The sequence below is a fragment of the Sorex araneus genome, chromosome 3 (assembly GCF_027595985.1).
Source record: "Sorex araneus isolate mSorAra2 chromosome 3, mSorAra2.pri, whole genome shotgun sequence".
NCBI classification, from domain to species: domain Eukaryota; kingdom Metazoa; phylum Chordata; class Mammalia; order Eulipotyphla; family Soricidae; genus Sorex; species Sorex araneus.
This window is the reverse complement of record NC_073304.1, coordinates 41755831-41766206: the sequence shown is the minus strand read 5'-3', so window position 1 is coordinate 41766206 and position 10376 is coordinate 41755831. Positions and strand designations below refer to the sequence as shown.

General features: G+C 41.1%; 1 non-coding gene and 1 pseudogene across 1 annotated transcript; both read right to left on the bottom strand.

The window, feature by feature from the left end:
• Window positions 1-121, bottom strand: LOC129403956 (small nucleolar RNA SNORA70; annotated as a pseudogene).
• A 4431-nt stretch (window positions 122-4552) lies between these two features.
• Window positions 4553-4625, bottom strand: TRNAK-CUU (transfer RNA lysine (anticodon CUU)). The gene has a single exon. It is a non-coding gene; the product is annotated as a tRNA-Lys (tRNA).
• Between the last annotated feature and the right edge of the window lie 5751 nt (window positions 4626-10376).

Below are 10376 nucleotides of genomic sequence, written 5' to 3'. Positions count from 1 at the left end.
GACTGTCTCAAGGTCTCTTTAAAAAGTCCATACAGACTGGACACTAGCAAGGAGGGCTGCTTGCTATTTGCAGCCATTGCATCCTGGACTCAATGAGACAGAAGAGCATGGTTGACTGCCCTTTTCGTTGTTGGCTGACCTGTTCTTTGTAGTGGCATCTAACAAACCAACTTATTTATTTTTATTAAAACATAGTAGCACTGTAGCACTGTCCTCCCATTGTTCATTGATTTGCTCCAGTGAGCACCAGTAATGTCTCTATTGTGAGACTTGTTACTATTTTTGGCATATTGAATACCCCAGGGTAACTTGCCAGGCTCTGCCTAGCGGGTGGGCGGGATACTCTCCTTACCTTGCCAGGCTCTCCGAGAGAGATGGAGGAATCAAACCCGGGTCGGTCACATGCAAGGCAAACGCCCTACCTGCATTTTTAATTGAATTTGTGGCCTGGAGAGATAGTACAGTGAGCAGGGCATTTCCTTTAAACACAGAAGACCCGAATTCAATCCCTAGCATCCCATAGTCCCCTAGGCCCCTCCAGGAGTGATTCCTGAGTGCAGAGGAGTAACCCCTAAACATCATCCAGTATAGCCCCAAAACAAAAACAAAGTTAATTTTGTTATAGCTTAGATTAATTGGTTATATTAGTGCCAAAGTATATGGTGGTGATATTCAAAGGTACTGCACCAAAATGTCCACAGCCCTCCACCACTGTCTCTTATGTCACTTCTAGTCTAATCCTTATTCCCTCCTGCCCTTCCCCCCTTGCCACCCCGAACCCCCGCCCGCCCCAGGCTTTGATAATCAGTACTGTAATCCAAGGTCAATTTGTTTTCTTTCCTCCTGGTTTTTGTTTTTGGGAGATTTTGGGGGGGATTTTCTAGGGGGGAGGAATCTTTTGGGGTCACACCAAGTGATGCCTATGGTTTACTCCTGGTTCTGCACTAAGGAATTACTCCTGGCGTTGCTAGGGGGACCATATGGGATGCTGAAGATCAAACCCCAGTTAACTGTGTGCAAGGCAAAGCCTTACCTGCTCCAGCCCTTCCTGTTGTTTTGTCTCTAATGAGTGAGATTAGCTGGTATTTAAAGTCTCTCTCTGACTTCATCACTCAACAGTGACACTCTCTGGCTCCATCCATATCATAGCAACTTAAATGATCTCATCTTTTCTTTAAGTGAATGACGTAGTATTCTAGTATGTGTTTTTCTTTTTTTTGTGTGTGTGTGTATACATCCCACCCCTCACCTTTTTATTATTCATCATTGGACATTTAAACCCTAACTATCTTATAAAGTGTACAAACTGCATATAACTTTTTGAATTAGTTTTTGTGTTTATATGTAGATGCCAAGAAGTGGAATTTACAGGTCAGTCATCTGGAAGCTCTGTTCTTTTTTTTTTGTCTTGATTTTTGGACCTGCTATGCTCAGGACTCCTGGCTCTTCACCAAAGGCTTACACCTGGTGGGGCTGGGAGATCATAATGGAGTGCTGGGGATCAAACCTGGGTCAGCTGTGAGCTAGGCAAGTGCCTTACTCCTAGTGGTGTGTGGAGGACGATATGGAATACCAGGGATTGAACCCAGGTCCACCTTTAAATACAGCCAACCCAGATTCAATCCCTAACATCCCATAGTCCCCCAGACCCCTCCAGGTGCAGAGCCAGGAGTAACCAGCAATGTACATGGCAAGCACCCTACCATTGTACTATCTCTCCAGTCCCTCTATTCTTTTTTTTTTTTTTTGCTTTTTTGGGTCACACCCAGCGATGCTCAGGGGTTACTCCTGGCTTTGCACTCAGGAATTACTCCTGGCAGTGCTTGGGGGACAATATGGGATGCTGAGGATTGAACCCCAGTCGGCCGCGTGCAAGGCAAACGCCCTACCCGAAGTGTTATCGCTCCGGCCCCTCGAGTCCCTCTATTCTTTAAAAAAAAAAAAGAAAAAAGAAAAGCATTGAATCACCATGACGTACACAGTTACAAAGTTACTGATGATTGAGTTTCTCTGTTCTTACTTTTTTGAGAATCTCTAACCTGCTTTTTATGCTGACCGAATCAACAGTGGTTAAGGGTTTCTTTTTTATCACATCCTTCCCAACACTGGTTGTTCCCAGTCTTTTATCTGACATATGACTTTTGCACTGAATGAGATGATGTCTTGTTGTTCTTGTTTTTTTTTCTCTTTCTTTCTTTTTGGGTCACACCCAGCAATGCACAGCAATTACTCCTGACTCATGCACTCAGGGATTTTTTGGGGGGGATTTTTTTTGGGAGGAATCTTTTTGGGTCACACCAAGTGATGCCTATGGGTTACTCCTGGTTCTGCACTAAGGAATTACTCCTGGCAGGGCTCGGGGACCATATGGGATGCTGGGAATTGAACCAGGTTGGTCGCATGCAAGGCAAATGCCCGTTCTCTGTGCTATTGCTCCAGCCCCTCATTGTTCTTTTTATTTATTTCTCCAGTGACAATGAATACGTTTCATGTGCCCATTGGCCATTGCTATGCCTTCTTGAGAGAAGTGCTGTTCTGCTGTTCATCTCCTTCCCCCATTGTTCAATGGATTATTGGGGGTGTGGGGGTTGTTGTTGAATGTGAATCCTTAAGAAAACTATTTTAGACAGGTTAGTTACTGCCCAACCTAAAACACTCTATAGTTCCCTTTCCCTGGGTAAGATTTAAGATCATAGACCTGCCCTTGCATTCTAAAAACATCCCATCCAAAAGGAGCCCCTTGCTTTCTTGAACCCGTTGCTCATCGATTTTCGTCTCCATTGTGAGACTTGTTGTTACTATTTTTGGCATATTGAATACGCCACCAGTAGCTTGCCAGACTCTGCCGTGCGGGCTGGAGTGATAGCACAGTGGGTAGGGCGTTCTTAAACCCACCCCCCAAAAATTATCCAATTAAATCTACATCCTTACAAGTTGTTTGTTTTTTAATAACATTCTGAATAAGATACCTCCACAGTTTTCCCTCACAGCAATGAATAGAAATGGCAAACTTGTACAGCTATTAGTACATTATTAGTACATTAATCTTTGACCTAATGATGCTATCAGTGTTGAAAGATAGGAAGAGAGGAATAATGAGCATGAAGGACTGTGAATTCTGAATTCCAAAGGAAACAAATAGAATGGTAGCCTGCTTGGACACTAAATCACCAAAAAGATTAAGTCATGACTAGATACTTAGATCTTAGCTCATGTTGGAGGAAACAAATTCGAAGAGAGAAACATTAATAGGTTTGTCTAGTGAAGGGTGGAGAGTGACTGAGTAGTATGGACTGAGTAGGTCTCATGTTTTCTTTAAGTGGGGTCACAAAGGATCATTGCCCTTCACAATTGATTCAGTAAGTGAGATCCTGGGCACAAAGGACTGGAGTCTGTCTATTGTTCTCTCTTGATTTTTAGTGCGTCAAACTTCCCAGTAAAGAGGGAAGATATATTCCACATGGTGATTCAATAAAAAAATAAAAAAAGATAAAAAAGATAAAGACCAAGGACCTGACAGATACTGTCACTGTCACTGTCTTCCCGTTGCTCATCGATTTGTTCGAGCGGACACCAGTAACGTCTCTCATTGAGAGACTTATTGTTACTGTTTTTGGCATATCGAATACGCCACGGGTAGCTTGCCAGGCTCTGCCGTGCAGTATATTAAATATAAATATATATAAATAGATAATTGCCCAACCGAGTTTCATATCTAAGTCCTTTTTCTGTTTCTGTTTCAAAGAACCTCACCAGAATACTAACTCCTAAAAATCCATTCAATTGGGTGAATATATAGCCCCAAATAGTCTCAAGAGCAATGGAAAAAACAATTTGGTGTATACACTGGTTATATAGATGTAACCACACAGAAAAATTTCTCTTTCTTTTAAGGCAACTTTAAGCATATTATTGTATCTTAAGATGAAAGAACAGCATCTACATCAAATAAAAATAAATTTAAATCTAATGTCAAAGTCGTTTTATACATCTTACAATGCGGTAGTTGATCGTGCTTCCTTCACAAAAAATTGTTTTAGGGTTTTAGTAGGATTTAGTCCACCTCCACGCTGAGCACACTTTATGTTAAGAAGAAATAAACAAGAAAGGAAGACGCATTGATTATTTCTTTTGGAATTTTCCACAACTTTCACATAGAATCTCTTTAAGTTTTAGAAAAGGTGCCAACACAGACGAGCCACTCATAATTTTTGTTTAGATAATGCAAAAACTGTTTTTTATCAGCAACTACGTATGTGTCCACGTTATCACAGAAAACCAGATTCGATTTTCAGCAGCGGTCTTTCACTTTCCCCAGTGCTTTAGTGAGGGTTAGGGAGGGATCAAGGAAAGGAAGAGGAACGGGTGCTTTCAAATGCGCAAGCGCAGTGAAAATCGACTTCGTTTACAAAACGGCGTTTGTACAAGCGATCTCGAGGGTTAAAAGTACTTAAATAAAGTCAGTTTTGAGAATTTACCTTAGTTATAAAAGACTTTGAAGAGAATTTTGGAAGTTTATAGAAAATTCATAATGGTTGCAAAAGTTAGAGCGCGCCCAACGTGGGGCTCGAACCCACGACCCTGGGATTAAGAGTCCCATGCTCTACCGACTGAGCTAGCCGGGCACCTGGGAGAGGCGCTCATTTTTCTACCCCTTGGTGAGTGTTCAACTACGTTTTTTCTAAAAATTCCGTGAGACTGTTTTTTCTTCTTTTCTAATTGCACTGTACCTACATATATATGTATATATATACATATACACACATCAGTTTTACTTTTTAGAATATTTAAAAGCATTTCTCTAGTTGTACTTAGACTTACTCTTTTTTGCGCGTATAGCCCAAGGACATTGAATTCTTATGCAAATTTTACACCATCACAGCTGTTTAATTTTTTTCTGAAGTATTTTGAAGTATTCATCGCCTAATATGTTATGCTCTTTACATTAACATGTAGCTATGGCATTTAGATTCTATCTAATCAAGGGTTGTTTAATCTGAGGAAGGGTATTCTGGTTCTGGTTCAACTAAAAGGTCCTGACATGGAGCTAGGACCTTCAAAGGTTGTATTTTATGGTATAGTTCTAATGACAAGCCTGGAAAGTAATGAATTTTATGGGAAAGATCTTGATTTTAAGAAGAGAGTAGACCTGATCTTGATTAAATTATGACATGCTGAGGCAATGAAATAATCTGTAAAAATATTCTGAGATACTTGTGAACTTCTCTAGATAAGGAATTCTATTCTAGGAGACAAAGTAATGTGATGGAGCCAGTGTCCATCTTACCACTCAGAATGCTTGTTGAAACCTAATTGCAAGCCTGGGAATAGAGAGAAATTATTCACATACTGTATCCCTAACATGTGGTATTTAGAGGGTAAGCACACTGGACATTATATTTCCTGAGGCATTTTTTTAAAAAAATAAGATATGACATAAAAATATATATATAGATTCCCTAAAGTATACCTAAGATTTAAATAGCAAAATTTTCCATTTAAAGCATCAATACAATTATCTACTAACATTTTTTTCCCTTTTTGGGGGTCTGGGCCACACCTGGCGGTGCTCAGGGCTTTCTTCTGGCTCCATGCTCAGGGGTAACTCCTGGAGGGCTCCTGGGACCATATGGAGCACCTGGAGTACCAGGCATCAAACTCAGGTTGGCTGCAAACAATGCAAACGTCCTACCTGCTGTACTATCACTCCAGTTCCTATCCATTCACACTTTTTTTCCTTGCAATTGCAAGTATTGTTTTTATTTTTGAGTATTTCATAACCTAGCAGAAAGAAAAGGGAAATGAATTTGTATTTACTTGCATAGCCTATACTTTTACTAGGTATCAACCAGATGCAAATCAGTGTGCAAAATAGTCTGGTATGGGTATTTGCCTGGCAGCTGACCAGGTTTCCATCTCAGAACTCAGGCTCCCCCCAACCCCCCATCTCCCCCACCCCTCTCCCCAAGGTAAACCACCCAAGGTAAAGCCAGGTGTAATTCCTGAGTGCAGAGCCAGGAGTAATACCTGAGCATTTCTGGGTGTGGTCCCTCATAACAAAAACAGTACAGACAAAATTAAGCAGTTCCTCTGACAAATGAGTGCAGAAGGAATTCCAGGCATTCAAATCATGTTAATCACATAAATAATGACACTAATTAAAACTTTAATTAAACCTCCAATAAGTTTGTAGTCCTTTTTGTTTACCTTTAAGGTAAACCCTTTTTATGACAAATATTTCAGCTTTCTTCTACGCTTCCTTGGCTCAACCTGGTCTAAATCAGGATCCATCAGAAGAAAATTGCAAGTAGAATATTTTAGTGAAGGTTAGGCAAATTAAGTGTCCAGTGTTCCATGTAAATTCAAGTAATTTATTGTTTTAAATAATTTGTGTTAATTTTGTTTGATTTCAGGGGTGATTTGGGGTTACTTGTGGACTCTGCTCAGGGGTTACCCATGGAGGTGGTAACAGAGGACCATATGGCCATGGATCAACTACCTGTCCGTTTCATGAACAGCATGTGCTCAGCCCATGTGATATATCTCTGACCCTATCAAGAATCAATCTTACTGGTTAATTATAATGTTTCACTATCAGAAACAACCAAGGAAATTCCTCTACCTTCCTTCCCTTCTACATGTAGCATTTTAATTATTTATTTCTTTGTATATTATCTATTTTGTTTTATTTTAGGCCACATTCAGGAGTGGGCTGGAGCGATAACACAGCAGGTAGGGCGTTTGCCTAGCACTCACTGACCCGGGTTCGATTGCTCCGCCCCTCTCGGAGAGCCAGGCAAGCTACCAAGAGCATCCCAGCTGCATAGCAGAGCCTGGCAAGCTACCTGTGGCGCATTCGATATGCCAAAAACAGTTAGCAACAAGTCTCACATGGAGACGTTAGTGGTGCCCACTGGAGCAAATCAATGAGCAATGAGATGACAGTGATATAGTGATTCAGGAGTATGCTCGGGAGTTATTCCTAGCTCTGCACTCAGGAGTTACTTCTGGTGGTGCACAGGAGACCATATGGGATGCCAAGGATATAAATCCCAGTCAGTCATGTGCAAGTCAAGTCCCTTACCCTCTGTACTATCACTCCAGCCCCCCGGCTTTTAATTTTTAGTTTTTTTGGGGTCACACTGGCAGTTATCAGGGCTTACTCCTAATTTTGCACTCAGGGGATCACTCCTGGGAGGTTCGGAGGGATAATATGGCATTCTGGGGATGGAATCCTGGTCAGCTTCACACAAGGCAAGTGCTTTACCTACTGTCCTATATCTCCAGCCCTTACATTTAGTTTTTCAGAAAGCTCTATATTTCTAATATATACCCACACATTTTGATTTACTGTCTTCTTCACTCTGATCTGAATCGCCTTGCATGGCTATCTACCCAAGGAAATAACCTTTCAATTATTTTTTCTTCCCCTAATTATTCTCCACATTAAAAATAAGAGTTAACAAGTTACTATAATTCTGCTATTTAAAAAAAAAATTGCTCAGGGCTGGAGCGATTGCACAGTGGATAGGGTGTTTGCCTTGCACGCAGCTAACTCGGGTTTGATTCCCAGCATCCCATATGGTACCCTGCGCACCGCCAGGAGTAATTCCTGAGTGCAAAGCCAGGAGTAACCCCTGTGCATTGCTGGGTGTGACCCAAAAAAAGCAAAAAAAAAAAAAAAAAAGAAATTGCTGATCATCTCGAGGAATAAAGTTTATGGTAAATATGGAAAGAATGCAGAAATCAGAAAATTAACATTTGACAACCATCATAATAATTCACTTCTTGGAACTCACTCCCTACTAATCACTGACAGGTCTTAATGATCAATTTCTGTTACAAGCCAATCTTTTGCTTGCTGTTTCTTTAAACATTATGTGCTGTTTCTTTAAACATTACGTGTGCTTCCCCCAATTAACTAATTAACCTTGGCTTTGAGGCCACACCTTGGGGTGCTCAGGGTTTACTCTTGTCTCTGTGTCTGGGGATCACTCATAACTAGGCTCCAGGGACTACATGCAGTGCAGGGAATTGATCTCAGGTGGGGCATGCATGGCAGGCATCCTACCTGCTGAACTATCTCACTGGCCTTTAACTCATTTTAAAAATTGAGGTATATAGGTTTTTTGAGTTGTGTCCTGGGGGTCCAACCTGGCTTATATATATGCTAATCACATTATCACTGAGCTAAATTCCCATTCCCAACACCTTGCATGTTTTATTAGTAGAGCTTTATACCTCTTCAAATGTATGAGGACATGTCATCCACCACCAAAGTTCTAATTACTCCCCACTAGGAGTCACCCTCCACTAATTACTTCCAGTCCTTATTCCTCTCTTCCAGTTTGGTAACCACCATTTTGTTGACAAAACCCAAAGTTTTCCACTTATTCACTTTCTTTTTTCTCCTTCCTTCCTTCCTTCCTTCCTTCCTTCCTTCCTTCCTTCCTTCCTTCCTTCCTTCCTTCCTTCCTTCCTTCCTTCCTTCCTTCCTTCCTCTTTTCTTTCCTTTCTTTCTTTCTTTCTTTCTTTCTTTCTTTCTTTCTTTCTTTCTTTCTTTCTTTCTTTCTTTCTTTCTTTCTTTCTTCTCTTTCTCTTTTCTCTTTCTTTCTTTCTTTCTTTCTTTCTTTCTTTCTTTCTTTCTTTCTTTCTTTCTTTCTTTCTTTCTTTCTTTCTTTCTTTCTTTCTTTCTTTCTCTTTCTCTTTTCTTTTTCTTTCTCTTTCTTCTCTTTCTTTCTCTTTCTTTCTTTCTTTCTTTCTTTCTTTCTTTCTTTCTTTCTTTCTTTCTTTCTTTCTTTCTTTCTTTCTTTCTTTCTTTCTCTCTCTTTTTCTTTCTCTCTTTCTCTCTTTCTTTCTTTCTTTCTTTCTTTCTTTCTTTCTTTCTTTCTTTCTTTCTTTCTTTCTTTCTTTCTTTCTTTCTTTCTTTCTTTCTTTCTTTCTTTCTTGCTTTCTTTCCTCACACGAGTAAAGTAACCTGGTATTTGTCTGTATTTATAGCTTAGCACAATTCCCACAAATTCCATCCATGTTGTCAGAAATGCCAAGATTTTGCCTTCTAAAAAATACCCAAGTAGTGGCCCCTTGCATATACACATTTCAAATAGTCTTTTTCCAATCATCACATAGGTATTTATAAAATTATCACATGTATAATTAGAAAATTATCGCATTCCCAGCCTTTTCCTATTTCATAAGTTTCAGTTTATGGAATAAGTACCACAGAGTAAATACCACTCATTTGGAAGAAAGATATGTTACTTAAGCGACAAACCTAATGTTGACATTCTCATTGTCTCTCTTCCTTACCACAAGGTGCCACTACTTTGCCTATTTAACTTTTGTTGTTTATTTCTTCTGGCTTAATATAAACTGTACGGCAGATGGGATTATGTCTATTTCCCTCTGTCTTTCAGCTGTGTTTTACAAGAGTACTTGGAAAACATTAGCGCGCAGAAGTCTCTTTAATCATTGTTTATAGAGTAGTATTCATCATAAGAGTACTAACTCACCTGTAAATTCCAACCTTATAGTGTGCCTCGCTCTTCCTCGCCCTCCTCCTCCCCTTCTTCCCCTCCTCCTTCCCATACTCTCTCCTTTCCTCCCCTTCTCCCTCTCCTTGTCCTAGCGATGGGGGTGGGGGCCGGGGGTGACTACTCCCGGCTCTGAACTGCTCGGCTGGGGTGGGTCAAGTGTCATCTTAGAAGATGCTCAGGAGACCACGCACTGCTGGGATGGATCACAGAGCATCTTTCTATCCCCAACTCGTTTTCTAAGGAAGATGAATGGGTGAAGGTGATAGCATTAAGCTAATGGTTCAGGGCAGGAGCGATAGTGCCTGGGGTAGAGCGTTCTTTGCACTTGATCCTCGGCACCCCACAGGGTCCCCCGAACCCGCCAGGAATGATCCAACCCTGAGCGCAGAGCTCGGAGCCCTGAGCACTGACGGGTGTGGACCTCAAACGAAACCAAAAAGAAATCAAGCTAATGTATCAGAAGGAAAACGCCGAGCGTGTTGGAGGGGAGGCGAATCTTTCCCATTGTTTTCTCGGATTCTGTAAGAGAATGGGCATAGTTTTTATTTTTTTTTTTTTTTTGCTAAGGAAGAATAAGGTAGCGGGGATGGGGTGGGGGAAGCAGTAATATAACAGACTTTAAATCCCTCAGTAATAAAGTGGAACACTTTCCCAAACAATCCGGTGTCTTAAAGTGCTCAGAAGTATTCAAAGGAAGCGAAAACGAGACAACCCCTCGTCCCTCGCCCCAGCTCGAATTCGCGGCGAGCCAGTAGATTCCGCACCTGCGCATCGCGGCCACCCTCCGCCCTTTCTTTTCCCACAATCCTCTCCGCCCCGCGGGTTACGGGCCAGGGCGAC